A 17,647-nucleotide genomic window follows, 5' to 3' on the forward strand; every position below is an offset into this window, starting at 1 on the left:
TTAGGGTACTACTGCATTAGTAAACATAAGCATTTGTGTGGTATCATTTCCATCATTAAAAACATTAAGGGATACATTTTTATGAGACCATTATCTCAATCTGATATTAGGAGCTATATTTGATTTTGCACCTACAAAGTTCGTATGCCACTAATATTGAGTCCATTACTAAAAACAGAGGAAATCGTTCAATTATGAAAGACCCATATGGAAATTTAAATAAGATCGGCTAATACATCAAAATTTGAGTACCATTAGTTAATAAATAAGAGTATTATGACCAAATTTAGGAAAATCGAGCGGTACATATATATGGGAGCTATACCTAAATCTCAACTGATTCTTATTATTTTTACCAGTCTTATCACAGATTACATTGTGTCAACTTTGAGTAAGATCGGTTAGTAAATAGGATATTATGACCAAATTTAGGAAAAATAGGGCGGTACATATGTATATATGGAGCTACATCTAAATATCAACTGATTCTTAGGTTAGGTTAGGTGGCAGCCCGATGTATCAGGCTCACTTAGACTATTCAGTCCATTGTGATACCACAATGGTGAACTTCTCTCTTATCACTGAGTGCTGCCCGAACCCATGCTAAGCTCAATGACAAGGGACCTCGTTTTTATAGCCGAGTCCGAACGGCGTTCCACATTGCAGTGAAACCCCTTAGAGAAGCTTTGAAACACTCAGAAAATGTCACCAGCATTACTGAAATGGGATAATCAACCGCTGAAAAAACTTTGTTCAGTTTATGTTCGGTAGAAGCAGGAATGGAACCTACGACCTTGTGTATGCAAGGCGGGCGTGCTAACCATTGCATCACGGAGACTCCCTGATTCTTATTATTTTTACGAGGCTTATGAAAGATTACATTGTTACAAATGAAGCCACTATGGTCAAAAATAAGGTAAGGTTAGATATAGTCCCTATATTGTATCATCCGACTAATTTAGTAATTGACGTCAAATTTGGCGAAACGTAATCCAATTCATCACCCTTCAAGTGTGAAAAATGTCACCGAAGTCGGCTCAGATTTAAATATAGCCCCCATATATATCTTTCGCCCGATATGCACTAATATGGACCCAGCAGCCAGAGTTTTATACCGATTTGCTTGAAATTTTGTACAAACATAACACTTAGTCGTATAGTAGAGTGTGCAAAATTTGATTGAAATCGGTTCAGATTTAGATATAGCTCCCATATATATCTTTCGCCCGATATAGACTAATATGGTCCTAAAAGCCAGAGTTTTGGCCCAATTTGGTTGAAATTTTGCACAGGGAGTAGATTTAGAATTGTAGCTATGCGTGCCAAATTTGGTTGAAATCGATTCAGATTTAGATATAGCTCCCATATATATCTTTCGCCCGATATGCACTTATATGGACCCAGAAGCCAGAGTTTTATCCCGATTAAATTTTGCACTAGGAGTACAATTAGTAATATAGTCATGTGTGACAAATTTGATCGAAATCGGTTCAGATTTAGATATAGCTCCCATATATATGGTTTTCTGATTTCGACAAAAATGGTCAAAATACCAACATTTTCCTTGTAAAATCGCCACTGCTTAGTCGAAAAGTTGTAAAAATGACTCTAATTTTCCTAAGCTTCTAATACATATATATCGAGCGATAAATCATAAATAAACTTGCGAAGTTTCCTTAAAATTGTTTCAGATTTAAATGTTTCCCATATTTTTTATACCCACCACCATAAAATGGTGACGGAGGTATAATAAGTTTGTCATTCCGTTTGTAACACATCGAAATATCGATTTCCGACTATATAAAGTATATATATTCTTGATCAGGGAGAAATTCTAAGACGATATAAGCATGTCCGTCTGTCCGTCTGTCTGTTGTAATCACGCTACAGCCTTCAATAGTTTTTTGTTGTTTTTTGTTTGCAGGCAGGTCAAGTTCGAAGATGGGCTATATCGGTCCAGGTTTTGATATGGTCCCCATATAAACCGACCTCCCGATTTGGGGTCTTGGGCTATAAAAACCGTAGTTTTTATCAGATTTGCCTGAAATTAGAATTCTAGAGGTATTTTGGGACCATAAAAAGGTGTGCCGAAAATGGTGCCCATCGGTCCATTTTTTGGTATAGCCCCCATATAGACCGATCTCCCGATTTTGCTTCTTGGGCGTCTAGAAACTATATTTACCATCCGATTTGCCTGAAATTGGAAATCTATAGGTATTGTGGGACTATAAAGAGGTGTGTCGAAAATGGTCCACATCGGTCCATGTTTTGTATAGCCCCCATATAGACCGATCTCCCGATTTTGCTTCTTACGCGTCTAGAAACAATATTTTCTATCCGATTTGTATGAAATTGAAAATCTAAAGGTATTTTGGGACCATAAAGAGGTGTGTCGACAATGGTCCGCATGGGTCCATGTTTTGATATAGCCCCCATATAAACATACCTCCCGATTTGGAGTCTTGGGCCTATAAAAACCGTAGTTTTTATCCAATTTGCCTGAAATTGGAAATATAGAGGTATTTGAGGACCATAAAAAGGTGTGCCAAAAATGTTGCTCATCGGTCCATGTTTTGGTATAGCCCCCATATAGACCGATATCCCGATTTTGCTTTTAGGGCTTCTAGAAACTATATTTACGATCCGATTTGCCTGAAATTGGAAATCTAGAGGTATTTGACGACCATAAAAAGGTGTGCCGAAAATGGTGCCCACCGGTCCATTTTTTGGTATAGCCCCCATATAGACCGATCTCCCATTTTGCTTCTTGGGCTTCTAGAAACTATAATTACCATCCGCTTTGCCTGAAATTCTTGAGCTACAACAAACTGTATTTATTACATGATTTGCCTGAAATTCGAAATCTAGAGGTATTTTTAGACCACAAATAAGAGTGCCGAAATTGAGGTATATCGGTCCATTTTTTGGTATAACCCCCTTATAGACTGATCTCTCGATTTTTACTTCTATATTTTCTGGCCGATTTGTTTGAAATTGAAAATCTGGAGGTATTTTAAGATCACAAATATGTGAGTAGCAAATGGTGTCTATCGGTCCATGTTTTGGTATAGCCCCCATATACACCGATCTCCCGACTTTATTTCTTGGGCTTCTAGAATCCGTAGTTTTTATCCGATTTGCTGGAAATTAGTAATCTATAATAAGATTTTAGACAAACGAAATTACTTTTTCTTATAAAGTGTTTTCGTTTATTCAACGATTGTCTCTAAAATTTGTGTCAAAAGAAAACTTTGCTTGTCTAGGTTAGGTTAGGTTATGTGGCAGCCCGATGTATCAGGCTCACTTAGACCATTCAGTCCATTGTGATACCACAGTGGTGAACTTCTCTCTTATCACTGAGTGCTGCCCGATTCCATGTTAAGCTCAATGACAAGGGACCTCCTTTTTATAGCCGAGTCCGAACGGCGTTCCACATTCCAGTGAAACCACTTAGAGAAGCTTTGAAACCCTCAGAAATGTCACCAGCATTACTGAGGTGGGATAATCCACCGCTGAAAAACTTTTTGGTGTTCGGTCGTAGCAGGAATCGAACCCACGACCTTGTGTATGCAAGGCGGGCATGCTAACCATTGCACCACGGTGGCTCTTGCTTGTCTAAAATTACGTTTCTCAAAAAAGAAAACACTTCTTTCAGGGTATAGCAGGCGCACTGATCATGAAAATTGCTTCAAACTGAAAGTAAAAGTTCCAGATTTTACTCATCGTATTTAAACAAATGCGGAAAAATCTACAGATTTAAGATTTTAAATCAAGGCGTAATTTCAACATATACACGATATGTTTATATTTTCTCTAAAACTCAAACAAAATTGGTTCTCATAAATCCAGAATCTTATCTGGTCTTCATAGGTAGAATCTTTAAAGTTTGTCTTCGGGAGCTGGCTCGTTTGGGAGAAGATTTGTCATCAAACCCCCTACAATTCTATATATTATCAAGTAACCCACTACGACGAAGAGTTTTCAAAGTAAACTATTATACTTGATTCATGGTGGTGGGTATGTAAAATTCGGCCCGGCCGAATTTACTGCTGTATGTACTTGTTTACTAACATTTTGTTCCACCCTAGTGCATTAGCTGACTTAAATTTTGAGTCTATAGATTTTGTAAAAGTCTATCAAATTCTATCCAAATCGAGTGATACTTAAATATATGTATTTGGGACAAACCTTTATATATAGCACCCAACACATTTGACGGATGTGATATGGTATCGAAAATTTAGATCTACAAAGTGGTGCAGGGTATAATATCGTCGGCCCCGTCCGACTTTAGACTTTCCTTACTTGTTTCTATAGAAAATTTTGTCTTAAGTAAACTTCACTTTTTCTTTTTTTTTAAATTAAAATAAGGAACTTTTTGTTATATTTGGAAAAATTTTATAAAAAATCTACTAATTTTATTGAACTAAAATAATATTAAATCTATCTATCTATATATATAAAATTCAATCTATGTTTGTTTGTTTGTTTGTATGTTCCGAATTGGTTCCGAAACAGCTGAACCGATTTACTTGAAACTTTCAGAGATCGTAGGGGGCGTTCATGTGGTGAAAATAGGGTACCTCATTTTTTGACACGTGGTCGCGGAGGGGGACCTCCCCTTTGTCGGACTTTTTGAAAATTGGACCAAAGTTGACCGATTTGCTTGAAATTTTCATTGAAGATTGGGGTTGCAATCTAGACAAAGATACGCTTCTTTTTATTTCGATATTTGGAGGCGGAGGGGGGCCTCCCCTTTGTTCGACTTTTTTTTAAGTATAGTGAAAAAAACTAAAATTCTCTAAATTATCTGAGATTTACAGAGAACATGTGGTGAGGTTATGGAATTAATATGGGGTACCCGATGATTTCATATGTGGATGGGGAGGGGGACCTCCCCCCTGCCCTACTCTTTGAAACTTGGAACAAAATTATGCGATTTGCTTGAAATTTTCAGTGAATGATGGGGTTGGCATCTAGACAAAAATCCGCTACATTATTTTTCGATATTTGGTCGGGGAGGGGGATCACCCCTTTGTCCGACTTTTTTTTAAAGTACAGTGAAAACAAAACAACTCCCCCGACTGAAATTTTACGGAAAAAATAGTTGAGGTTATGAAATTTATATCAGGTTCCTATTTTTTTTAATAAAAATAAAAGGGCATAGGGAGACATCCGCTTCTCTTAAGTACATATAGAAAAACAATTTAACTTTACCGAGTTACTTGAAATTTACAGAGGACTGGGGAGAGGTTACGATATTAATAGTTGATACCTGATTTTGTGATATTTGGAGGGAAGAGAGGCCGCCCTTTTAGGCTTATAATTTGCTTGACATTTTCTGGGACGTTTACAAAAGATACGCTACATCACTTTTCGATATTTAGTCGGGGAGGAGATCCTACTCTAAAACTGCAAAAAAACAACAATTCTTAAGTTTTCTTGAAATTTACATAGGCAGTGGGGGAAGGTTATGAACGAAGAGGCAACCTTCCTTGTCCCCACACTTGAAGGAAAGTTTCAAGAATTTTCAGGGAAGTTTAGGGGTGCTACACGCTTACAAAAAACCGCTTCTGTAACATATACTCCCAAACATATTTTGCTTCAAGCATATACATTTTTGGGTATTGCCCAAACATTTATATGTTTGATCTCTTCCAATATATAATATGTTTGAAAACATATTGGTCTAAACAATATATGTTTGGGTAGTCTAAGTTCCAAACATTTTGTATTTTTGCATCCAAATTCAATAATGTTGTCTTCCAAAAAACAATATGTTATTATGTGAACATATAATATGTTTGGAAGCATTTTGCACCCAAAAATATTATATGCTTAAAAAAAATTCTCCCAAACAATATTGTGCTCAAAATTTTATTTATTTATTTATATATTTACAATCATAATGAATTATGAAACTAAACAGGTAATATAGGTGCTAACAACATAGGTTTTCGACCTGAATGCTCAAAATTTTGTTTCTGCCTAATTGTATATTCCCCCACATCTTTCTCACTTCCACGAGATTTTTTAGTTCTTAGCACTTTTTTCTGTGATACAAACATTGTAGAAGAAATTATTCAATTTTATTTTTTTTTTATTTTTTAATTTTACCTTTTGCCGGACGGGGATTCGAACAGCGGACCACACAGTTTGTAAGGATCAAAGAAGTAGCAGATCAATTGCCCAAGGAAAAATAAAATGTTAATTTTGTAATAACAAGCAACAACCACCAACTTAATTCAATATCGCTCCCTGTTAAATAGCGCTCCAAGCTACTAAACACATATATGTTTATAGGCTATTTCTAAATTAATATATGTTTGCATCCAAGCATATTATATTTACAAACATTTTATGTCCCAAACATAATATGTTCTAACATATTAACATATATGTCCCAAACATGTTATGCTAGTTTATGAACATTATATGCTTGCACTCAAAAATATTGTGTTTAAAAATTTGTGTTCCAAACATATAATATTTATAGCCAAACATATATAAAACAGTCTTTTTCATCCGTGTATTCACTACGGTGTTTGTCGATATTGTATCGGGGAAAGTGACGTCCCTTTAAAACAATAGAGCAAAATTTAAACATCGCCGATCTACTTGAAATTTACAGGGAACGTGGGAGGAGGTGATTAAATTTATACATTATTTTTAAATTAGTATATGATTTTTCGATATCTGGTTGGGGAAGGTGAAAATTGAAATAAACTTTGTCGATTTGTAGTTGTGAAATTAATATAGTTGTGAAATTAATATATGGTACGTGATAGTCCGATATCAGGTCGGAGTGGAGCGATGGTGGGGGGAGGTTCCCTTTTGTCCGTTTTTTTTTTTTCTTAAATTGAAAGTAGAGGGTTGTCCGTAAATGGGAACTCGGTACATAATTTTATGATTTTTGCACAGGCTTCTGCCAGACTTCTTTTTAGTAAAGAACTTAAATTTACATGAAATTGGCAGCCAACGTAGAGGGTGCATCATTTTCCAACATTTTAGCAAATGTTAATGTGGTAAAATTTTTTACTATTTTTGCTTTTTCCGATTTATTGGATGGGAAACAGTAATTCTTTGTATGTTGTTATAATATAGTGCTTAATTTTCAGATATGTTGAGGAGAAATATACCTTTCCTTGACAAACCACACTTAAAATTCACAAGAAATATAGAAGAAGGTACACCCTCTCCCGTCGTATTTGTACCTATAAACGAAAAATCAAGTAGTCCGATTTGTTTAAAAGAATTCAAATCTTTTCGAATTTGTTTCCAGCACGAAGGATATAGTTGACTAAGTTAACGCAAAATATTCCTCCAAATATGCTTCGGAAGGCGCAGCGAAGCGGGCCGGGTTACGCTAGTAAGCTATAAAAAATGTCATTCACTTTTTTTCTGAGAGTACAGATATAAAACCTGCTTTCTTAATTCCAAAAATAAAAAAACTTTAATACAAAGATGCAAATCCTCAAAATAAATCTTATTCTGTATTTCTATATAAAATTTTCTCCAAATTGTATTTACACAGTAAATTTTCTCCAAATTTTATTTTTATAGAAAATTTTCTCAAAATTTTATAGCTATGGAAGATTTGGCCAGAATTTTATTTCTATAGTAAATTTTGTCAAAATTTTATTTCTATACAGAATTGAACTACTTCTTAGTTGGAGAAGAATATTTTGTAAAATCTACCAGAACATCAAGAATTCTACCATTCACAAAAGTAAAAACTCTACCATTTATGATAGGACGGTGGCAACCGTGGTGATTCTGAGTCGATCGGCATATATTTTATGGGGTCTAAAATCTGTGTCTTAACGACTATATGAAGTTCAAGACAGACACAAATTAGGAAAATTTATTCATTTCAAAAACTTGCAAAGTCAATTTAAGTAAACTTCACCCATTTTTGGAAAATATGAACTATTTTTAAATTTAGCATTAAAGTAAGCAAAAAACAAGTAAGAAAAGTCTAAAGTCGGGCGGGGCCGACTATATTATACCCTGCACCACTTTGTAGATCTAAATTTTCGATACCATATCACATCCGTCAAATGTGTTGGGTGCTATATATAAAGGTTTGTCCCAAATACATACATTTAAATATCATTCGATCTGGACAGAATTTGATAGACTTTTACAAAATCTATAGACTCAAAATTTAAGTTGGCTAATGCACTAGGGTGGAACACAATTTTAGTAAAAAAATATGGGAAACATTTACATCTGAAGCAATTTTAAGGAAACTTCGCAAAAGTTTATTTATGATTTATCGCTCGATATATATGTATTAGAAGTTTAGGAAAATTAGTCATTTTTACAATTTTTCGACTAAGCAGTGGCGATTTAACAAGGAAAATGTTGGTATTTTGACCATTTTTGTCGAAATCAGAAAAACATATATATGGGAGCTATATCTAAATCTGAACCGATTTCAATCAAATTTGGCACACATGACTATATTACTAATTGTACTCCCAGTGCAAAATTTCAACCAAATTGGGCCAAAACTCTGGCTTTTAGGTCCATATTAGTCCATATCGGGCGAAAGATATATATGGGGGCTATATCTAAATCTGAACTGATTTCAATCAAATTTGGCACACATGACTATACTACCAATTGTACTCCTTGTGCAAAATTTCAAGCTAATCGGCATAAAACTCTGGCTTCTGGGTCCATATAAGTGCATATCGGGCGAAAGATATATATGGGAGCTATATCTAAATCTAAATCGATTTCAACCAAATTTGGCACGCATAGCTACAATGCTTAATTTACTCCCTGTGCAAAATTTCAAGCAAATTGGGCCAAAACTCTGGCTTTTAGGTCCATATTAGTCCATATCGGGCGAAAGATATATATGGGGGCTATATCTAAATCTGAACTGATTTCAATCAAATTTTGCACACTTGACTATACTACTAATTGTACTCCTAGTGCTAAATTGCAACCAAATTCGGCCAAAAATCTGGCTTCTGGGGCCATATAAGTCAATATCGGGCGAAAGATATATATGGGAGCTATATCTACATCTGAACCGATTTCAATCAAATTTTACACACTTGACTATACGACTAAGTGTTATGTTTGTACAAAATTTCAAGCAAATCGGTATAAAACTCTGGCTGCTGGGTCCATATTAGTGCATATCGGGCGAAAGATATATATGGGAGCTATATCTAATTCTGAACCGATTTCTTCCAAAATCAATAGGGTTCTATTCTGACCCAAATTAGGAACATGTGCCAAATTTGAAGGCGATTGGACTTAAATTGCGACCTAGACTTTGATCACAAAAATGTGTTCACAGACAGACGGAGGGACGGACGGACAGACGGACATGGTTATATCGACTGAGGGACCCACCCTGAGCATTATTGCCAAAGACACCATGTGTCTATCTCGTCTCCTTCTGGGTGTTACAAACATATGCACTAACTTATAATACCCTGTTCCACAGTGTGGCGCAGGGTATAAAAAATAAAGAAAATCTACTAATTTTATTGAACTAAAATAATATTTAATTAGCTATAAAAAAATTCGTTTACTTTTTTCTGGAGGTAAAAGATATTTCAAAGTAAAAACTGTTTTCTTAACTCCAAAAATAAAATAAAAATGCAATCCAATGATGCAAATCTTATTCTATTCTCAATAGTATGTTTCTTTAGAAAATTTTCTGCAAATTTTATTTCTATAGAAAATTTTCTAAAAATTTTATTTCTATAGAAGATTTGGCCAAAATTTTATTACTATAGAAAATGTTGTCAAAATATTATTTCTATAGATATTTTTCCCAAAATTTTATTTCTATAGAAGATTTGGTCAAAATTTTATTACTATAGAATATTTGGTAAAAATTTTATTTCTATAGAAATTTTGGTCAACATTTATATAGAAAATTCAAGTATCTCATAGCTGGAGAGGAATGGTTTGAAAATTTAGCAACACATCGGTAGAATTCTACCAACCAATGGATTTATACACGCAGTTTCCAGCCCAATATAAAGAAATCACACTATCGCTCTTGAATTCCATCACCAATAACTCTGAGTGCAATATATAAAAATGCTTTTGTAAGCTTCTAACCAATAAAATGATGCAAAGAAGTACTTTCCTATTAGGACCCATGTAAAAATGAACAACTTTTTTTTGCCAATTTTTTAAATAACTTACCACCAAGATTACTTGGGTTATAAATATTGGAGATTGAATTACGAAGTTGGTAAATAACCAACTTGTTCAACTGCTCACAAAATCTGTAACTTCGATATGGAGATAATTGCTGAAATGCAATTATCCATTGTAGGCAATCATTTTTCCTGCTCACATCATACTAAAATGCGTATGGCCTGACCGGATGAACGTCGAAACTGTTGGAGAACTCTAGAGATTTATTGTCATTTTTCGTTGGGCCCAAAGAAATCAAACAAACAAAAAAAGCTGAATGAATATTATTGGTAAAATTCGTTAATTGAACCACATCGATTGTCATATAATATTCGATTCAGTTATTATTTTTGTTTTCTTTTTTTTCGTTTCAATTTAAGAAAATTAGTACTCCACTAACAAGTTTTTTAGCAAAAACAAAATATTTGTTTGAATGCCTACTTTAAAACCAATTGCCAACAATTTATTTATGGCTTTTAATTATTAACTATTGCAAGTAGCTACACATAAAGAAAATTACATTAAAATTGAGTCACTGATATTTTTTCATCAACGGACTTAGGGCATAGAACAGATGTCCACCATTTTAACAGCCTTTGCACTAAATTTGCATCACTTTTGTGAATTCGGAATTCAGTTTTTTGGACGTGAATTAAAATTTTTTTTTAATATTTTGCCAAATATAAAATTTTTATAGTTTCTTATGATTTTTTAATGCATTCTAACGCTTGTCTGAGACGTTTGACCTCAAATATTTTCAAAAATTCCCAATTTTTCAAGAATGCATTTTTCAACAAAATTTAAATAATTTCTAAAATTCGTTTTGTTTGTTATTGTTGGTTTCTCTTCAATCATTATTGTTGTTTTTGATTTCAGCTTAAAACCATGCATTGACTAAACTACAAGTGTAGCTTAACTAACAGAGGAAAGGTAGCTTAACCAACAGAGGAAAGGTATGCTATAGACTGCAAGATGGTTGGATGTACAGATGTTTCGGAATTACCACATTCCTCATCAGCATCCTCTACTTGCAGCAAAACTATCAACCAATTATCAGAATAAATTCGGGTAATTCACTCAACCCAAAGTGAACTACACTTGAACCTTCCGAAAAATGGTTTGATAGTCGGCTACTGCCTAAACAAATTTCCAAGCATATCTCTTTTCCTTTGCCAAACTCAAATCATCGATTTGAATGTAGTTGGCTGGGTTTGTTTTTGAGCGTGCTTCCTCTATCTTCATTCGTTTTGTTTGTTATTGTTGGTTTCTCTTCAATCATTATTGTTGTTTTTGATTTCAACATTTGCAGTCTATAAAAATTTAATTACCCATTAAAAATATGAAAAAAGCGAGTTATCAAAAAGGAATTAAAAGAACTTCCTGTGTAGTTAAAACAAAGAACATCTTTGGAAGAACTTTTTTGGAAGTCCTTTTAAAGTTGTGCCTTTAGAACAATTTCCAAATTTGTTTGCTGGGAGGGTATTCACTTGAAACTTGCAAGTAGTTTAACAGGTTGGCTGATAAGTCCCCGGTCTGACACATATATGGCGTCGCTAGTATTAAATGCATATAATTTTTATATAGTACCAACCTTCAAATGATTCGTGTCAAAATTTGACGTCTGTAAGTCAATTAGTTTGTGAGATAGAGCGTCTTTTGTGAAGCAACTTTTGTTATTGTGAAAAAAAATAAAAAAAAGGAATTTCGTATTTTGATAAAATACTGTTTTCTGAAGAGGAAAAATACGGTGGAAGCAAAAACTTGGCTTGATAATGAGTTTCCGGACTCTGCACCAGGAAAATCAACAATAATTGATTGGTATGCAAAATTCAAGCGTGGTGAAATGAGCACGAAGGACGGTGAACGCAGTGGACGCCCGAAAGAGGTGGCTACCGACGAAAACATCAAAAAAAATCCACAAAATAATTTTGAATGACCGTAAAACGATGTTGATCGAGATAGCAGAGGCCTTAAAGATATCAAAGGAACGTGTTGGTCATAGCATTCATCAATATTTGGATATGCGGAAGCTCTGTGCAAGATGGGTGCCGCGCGAGCTCACATTTGACCAAAAACAACAACGTGTTGATGATTCTTAGCGGTGTTTGCAGCTGTTAACTCGTAATACACCCGAGTTTTTCCGTCGATATGTGACAATGGATGAAACATGGCTCCACCACTACACTCCTGAGTCTAATCGACAGTCGGCTGAGTGGACAGCGACCGGTGAACCGTCTCCGAAGCGTGGAAAGACTCAAAAGTCCGCTGGCAAAGTAATGGCCTCTGTTTTTTGGGATGCGCATGGAATAATTTTTATCGATCATCTTGAGAAGGGAAAAACCATCAACAGTGACTATATGGCGTTATTGGAGCGTTTGAAGGTCGAAATCGCGGCAAAACGGCCCCATTTGAAGAAGAAAAAAGTGTTGTTCCACCAAGACAACGCAACGTGCCACAAGTCATTGAGAACGATGGCAAAAATTCATGAATTGGGCTTCGAATTGCTTCCCTAGATCTGGCCCCCAGCGACTTTTTCTTGTTCTCAGACCTCAAAAGGATGCTCGCAGGGAAAAAATTTGGCTGCAATGAAGAGGTGATCGCCGAAACTGAGGCCTATTTTGAGGCAAAACCGAAGGAGTACTACCAAAATGGTATCAAAAAATTGGAAGGTCATTATAATCGTTGTATCGCTCTTGAAGGGACCTATGTTGAATAATAAAAACGAATTTTGACAAAAAAAAATGTGTTTTTCTTTGTTAGACCGGGGACTTATCAGCTAATCTAAATTTCAGATTTCGTTGATTTTACGAAGCTATTTCAATCAGTGTAGATTACTTTTGCAGCATGGACCCCCTCATCTCCCTCTTTAATGACTTAAACTGTGATTTGAATTTTGTCTGAAGTCTGTCATTCTTGATGTGTTTTGTGATCAATCCAAAGTGCATTCAGGCAATTAACCACTTGACTAAGCAAAGCCAAAAATTTAAACAGGCTTTTTGAGAATTACAAATTTGTTTCTGCTACCAAATCCTCCAACCACAATACCATGTGGGTTATTTGAATGAAATGAAATTTGAATGTAGCCTTGATCCTCAAATGATGAATGAATACGGTTTCCGTAATTTTCATAATTCCAGTTTGACATCTGAGAAAACATGTTGAGCCTAATGCAAATGATATAAAGTAGACTTTAAATGACATTGAGTTTGTTTTGTCATATTTGATTAGACCAAGCGTTGGAAATGTCTCAAGTGGCTTTACGAAAATATCAAATTTTTCCAATAATTATGAGTTGTTTTAGAAAAAATTGTTATATTCAGATAATTTGCATCGTAAATTTAGTCTGGGTCAATTTTTTGACGCAATATAAACATAGGATAATAGAATGGGATATTTGTCCTATGTAATAGATATGCATATAGAGTGATCAAACTCGGTGGATGATAACCTGTGGACAGTGAGAAGATAAACACCTTGTTGAAAAATCATTTTCGGTGCACCGGTATTTTTAAGCCCTCAAAAGCGGTTTTTTTTTGTAACCGATTGTTAGATCTTGCCAATCGAATGCCAAATATACACAGAAAAAAATATCACCAAAATATTTCCAATTAAAAAGTTAATTGAAGTTGAATTTTTTTCAATTAATAAATTAATTGGTACAATTAACTTTTTAATCAAGATAGAAACATTAAGTTACTTAAGTCAATGATTGAAAATTTTAAAATTTTTAATTAAAAAGTTAATTGATACAATAAACTTTTAATCATATTCGGAAGACTAAGTCAGTTAAAAAAGTGATTAACATTTTTTTAAATTTTTAATTAAATTTTTTTTTTCAAACAATCAATTGTTAATCCAAATAAAAATTCTAAGCCAATTCAAAAGGTAATTGAAAATAGTTACCTTTTTTTTAATTAATAAATTAATTGAGTTTTGCAATCAACATCAATTAAATTTTTAATTGAATCAATTAAAAAATTAATTGAAATTTGGTAATGAAATCAATTAATTTTTTAATCAAGATTTTTTTCTATGCCCAATTAAAACTGTGATTGATACTATCATTTTCGTGATTGAAGACATTTCAATTAAAAAATTAATTGGATCAATTAATTTCGTGATTGAATCAGAAAAAAATTTTTTTGTGTGTAGGCAATATGATCGTGGCATATTGATAAACTGCAATAGAAACACTTTCAAATATGTGCAACATACAGTGACTCACACGACTAACTGGACGCGTGCAATTTCAAATTAAAATTTATGATATATATGTGAAAAATCGAGATAAATTATTATTATTATTATACACAATCTCAATATTATCGAGCACGTTTGGCACGAAATTGGATGAAAAATTTACTAAAAGAGGCATTCCAATGTCTTTTGTCTTCAATACCAAAGAGGCTAGAAGCTGTACTATCTGCTGAAGGATATGCGACAAAATATTAATAATAATACGCTTTTTGAATAATCAGGTTAGATGTGTGGAATGAATTTCATATGTTTTGTTACATTTTTAAAATTTATGTATTAAGAGTGGCAATTTTGTGACATTTTGCTTTATAATAGAATAATAAAGAAATTTTCCTTTATTTTGGTGTATCATTTTACCCATAAATCTATATTTTTCACAGAGATTTGATAAAAATTAAACCTAACGTTGATAGCGTCCGGTTAGACGTGTGAGTTACTGTACATATGAATGAGTTACAGAACAAATTACCGAATTATTTGTTTCGTGGATTCCGTGAAGTAGGTCAATTTTACTGCGCTACTTCACAGAAGGCCTAATGTTGGCACAACATTAGAGTAGCTATGAATTTGGCTAAAGCCTTTCATATGGTAAGCCATAGCACTTCCTTCCTTCCTAATAATCTTCAGAGATGATTGGCTAACTTGTGGCCCAGGAATATACAGGAAATACATATTCGCCCTGAAGGAATAAGCAGAACATTCCCTAAGGCTAGTACTATCCTTCGCCCTTTTTAACATTTTCGTGGCAGTGACTCTTCTACCACCTTCAGATATCCTATGTTTAAAATTGTGTTATAAATGCGTCGCAAATAGATGGGCTTCGTCCGCAGGAATCTCAACCTTTCTGCTCCTAAATAGACACAACCTCTTTTACGTCGGGGACCAAAAAGAGGAATCAAGAGCTCTCCGTGACCAGAGAATTCCCGCGTGCAAGAACCCCAAGATTCTTGGTGTGACGTTTTACAGTCTGTTCATCTTTGGTAAACATGCGGAAATTGTTGCTATGAACGTTGAGAGTACAAACAAGATCGTGAAGGTATTGACTGATAGCACGTGGGGGGAAGTTAAGGAGATGATTCAAAAGATATACCAACCATACCACTTCCTTCCTCCCTAATAATCTTCTGAGATGGTTGGCTAACTTATGGCTGAGGAATATACAGGAAATACATCTTGGCCCTATAGGAATAAACAGAACATTCCCTAAGGCTAGTACTATCCTTCGCCCTTTTTAACATTTTCGAGGCAGTGACTCTTCTATCACCTTCAGATATCCTATGTTTACAATTGTGTTATAATTACGTCGCATATAGATGTGAAGGAGCTTCGTCCGCAGGAATCTCAACCTTTCTGCTCCTAAATCGACACAACCTCTTTTACGTCGGGGACCAAAAAAGAGGAATCAAGAGCTCTCCATGACCAGAGAATTCCCGCGTGCAAGAACCCCAAGATTCTTGGTGTGACGTTTTACAGTCTGTTTCTCTTTGGTAAACACGCGGAAATTGTTGCTATGAACGTTGAGAGTACAAACAAGATCGTGAAGGTATTGGCTGATAGCACGTGGGGGAAAGATAAGGAGATGATTCAAAAGATATACCAACCATACCACTTCCTTCCTCCCTAATAATCTTCTGAGATGGTTGGCTAACTTATGGCCGAGGAATATACAGGAAATACATCTTGGCCCTGTAGGAATAAGCAGGGCATTTTCCAAGGCTAGTACTGTCCCTCCCCCTTTTTAACTTTTTCGTGGCAGTGACTCTTCTACCACCTTCAGATATCCTATGTTTACAATTGTGTTATAATTACGTCGCATATAGATATCAAGGAGCTTCGTCCGCAGGAATCTCAACCTTTCTGCTCCTAAATCGACACAACCTCTTTTACGTCGGGGACCAAAAAGAGGAATCAAGAGCTCTCCATGACCAGAGAATTCCCGCGTGCAAGAACCCCAAGATTCTTTGTGTGACGTTTTACAGTCTGTTCATCTTTGGTAAACATGCGGAAATTGTTGCTAAGATCGTTGAGAGTACAAACAAGATCGTGAAGGTATGGGCTGATAGCACGTGGGGGAAAGATAAGGAGATGATTCAAAAGATATACCAACCATACCACTTCCTTCCTCCCTAATAATCTTCTGAGATGGTTGGCTAACTTATGGCTGAGGAATATACAGGAAATACATCTTGGCCCTATAGGAATAAACAGAACATTCCCTAAGGCTAGTACTATCCTTCGCCCTTTCTAACATTTTCGTGGCAGTGACTCTTCTACCACCTTCAAATATCCTATGTTTACAATTGTGTTATAATTACGTCGCATATAGATGTGAAGGAGCTTCGTCCGCAGGAATCTCAACCTTTCTGCTCCTAAATCGACACAACCTCTTTTACGTCGGGGACCAAAAAAGAGGAATCAAGAGCTCTCCATGACCAGAGAATTCCCGCGTGCAAGAACCCCAAGATTCTTGGTGTGACGTTTTACAGTCTGTTTCTCTTTGGTAAACACGCGGAAATTGTTGCTAAGATCGTTGAGAGTACAAACAAGATCGTGAAGGTATGGGCTGATAGCACGTGGGGGAAAGATAAGGAGATGATTCAAAAGATATACCAACCATACCACTTCCTTCCTCCCTAATAATCTTCTGAGATGGTTGGCTAACTTATGGCTGAGGAATATACAGGAAATACATCTTGGCCCTATAGGAATAAACAGAACATTCCCTAAGGCTAGTACTATCCTTCGCCCTTTCTAACATTTTCGTGGCAGTGACTCTTCTACCACCTTCAAATATCCTATGTTTACAATTGTGTTATAATTACGTCGCATATAGATGTGAAGGAGCTTCGTCCGCAGGAATCTCAACCTTTCTGCTCCTAAATCGACACAACCTCTTTTACGTCGGGGACCAAAAAAGAGGAATCAAGAGCTCTCCATGACCAGAGAATTCCCGCGTGCAAGAACCCCAAGATTCTTGGTGTGACGTTTTACAGTCTGTTTCTCTTTGGTAAACACGCGGAAATTGTTTCTATGAACGTTGAGAGTACAAACAAGATCGTGAAGGTATTGGCTGATAGCACGTGGGGGAAAGATAAGGAGATGATTCAAAAGATATACCAACCATACCACTTCCTTCCTCCCTAATAATCTTCTGAGATGGTTGGCTAACTTATGGCCGAGGAATATACAGGAAATACATCTTGGCCCTGTAGGA

The 17,647-nt window shown here is 35.3% G+C and overlaps 1 protein-coding gene across 3 annotated transcripts in view; it reads left to right on the top strand.

Annotated features, from left to right (window-relative positions):
- LOC142237241 (neurobeachin-like protein 1) overlaps nucleotides 1-17,647 on the top strand; it is a 272,260-nt gene that overhangs the window by 188,571 nt on the left and 66,042 nt on the right. The gene's annotated exons all lie outside the window — the stretch shown is intronic.

Source organism: Haematobia irritans, chromosome 4 (assembly GCF_050003625.1).
Source record: "Haematobia irritans isolate KBUSLIRL chromosome 4, ASM5000362v1, whole genome shotgun sequence".
NCBI lineage: Eukaryota > Metazoa > Arthropoda > Insecta > Diptera > Muscidae > Haematobia > Haematobia irritans.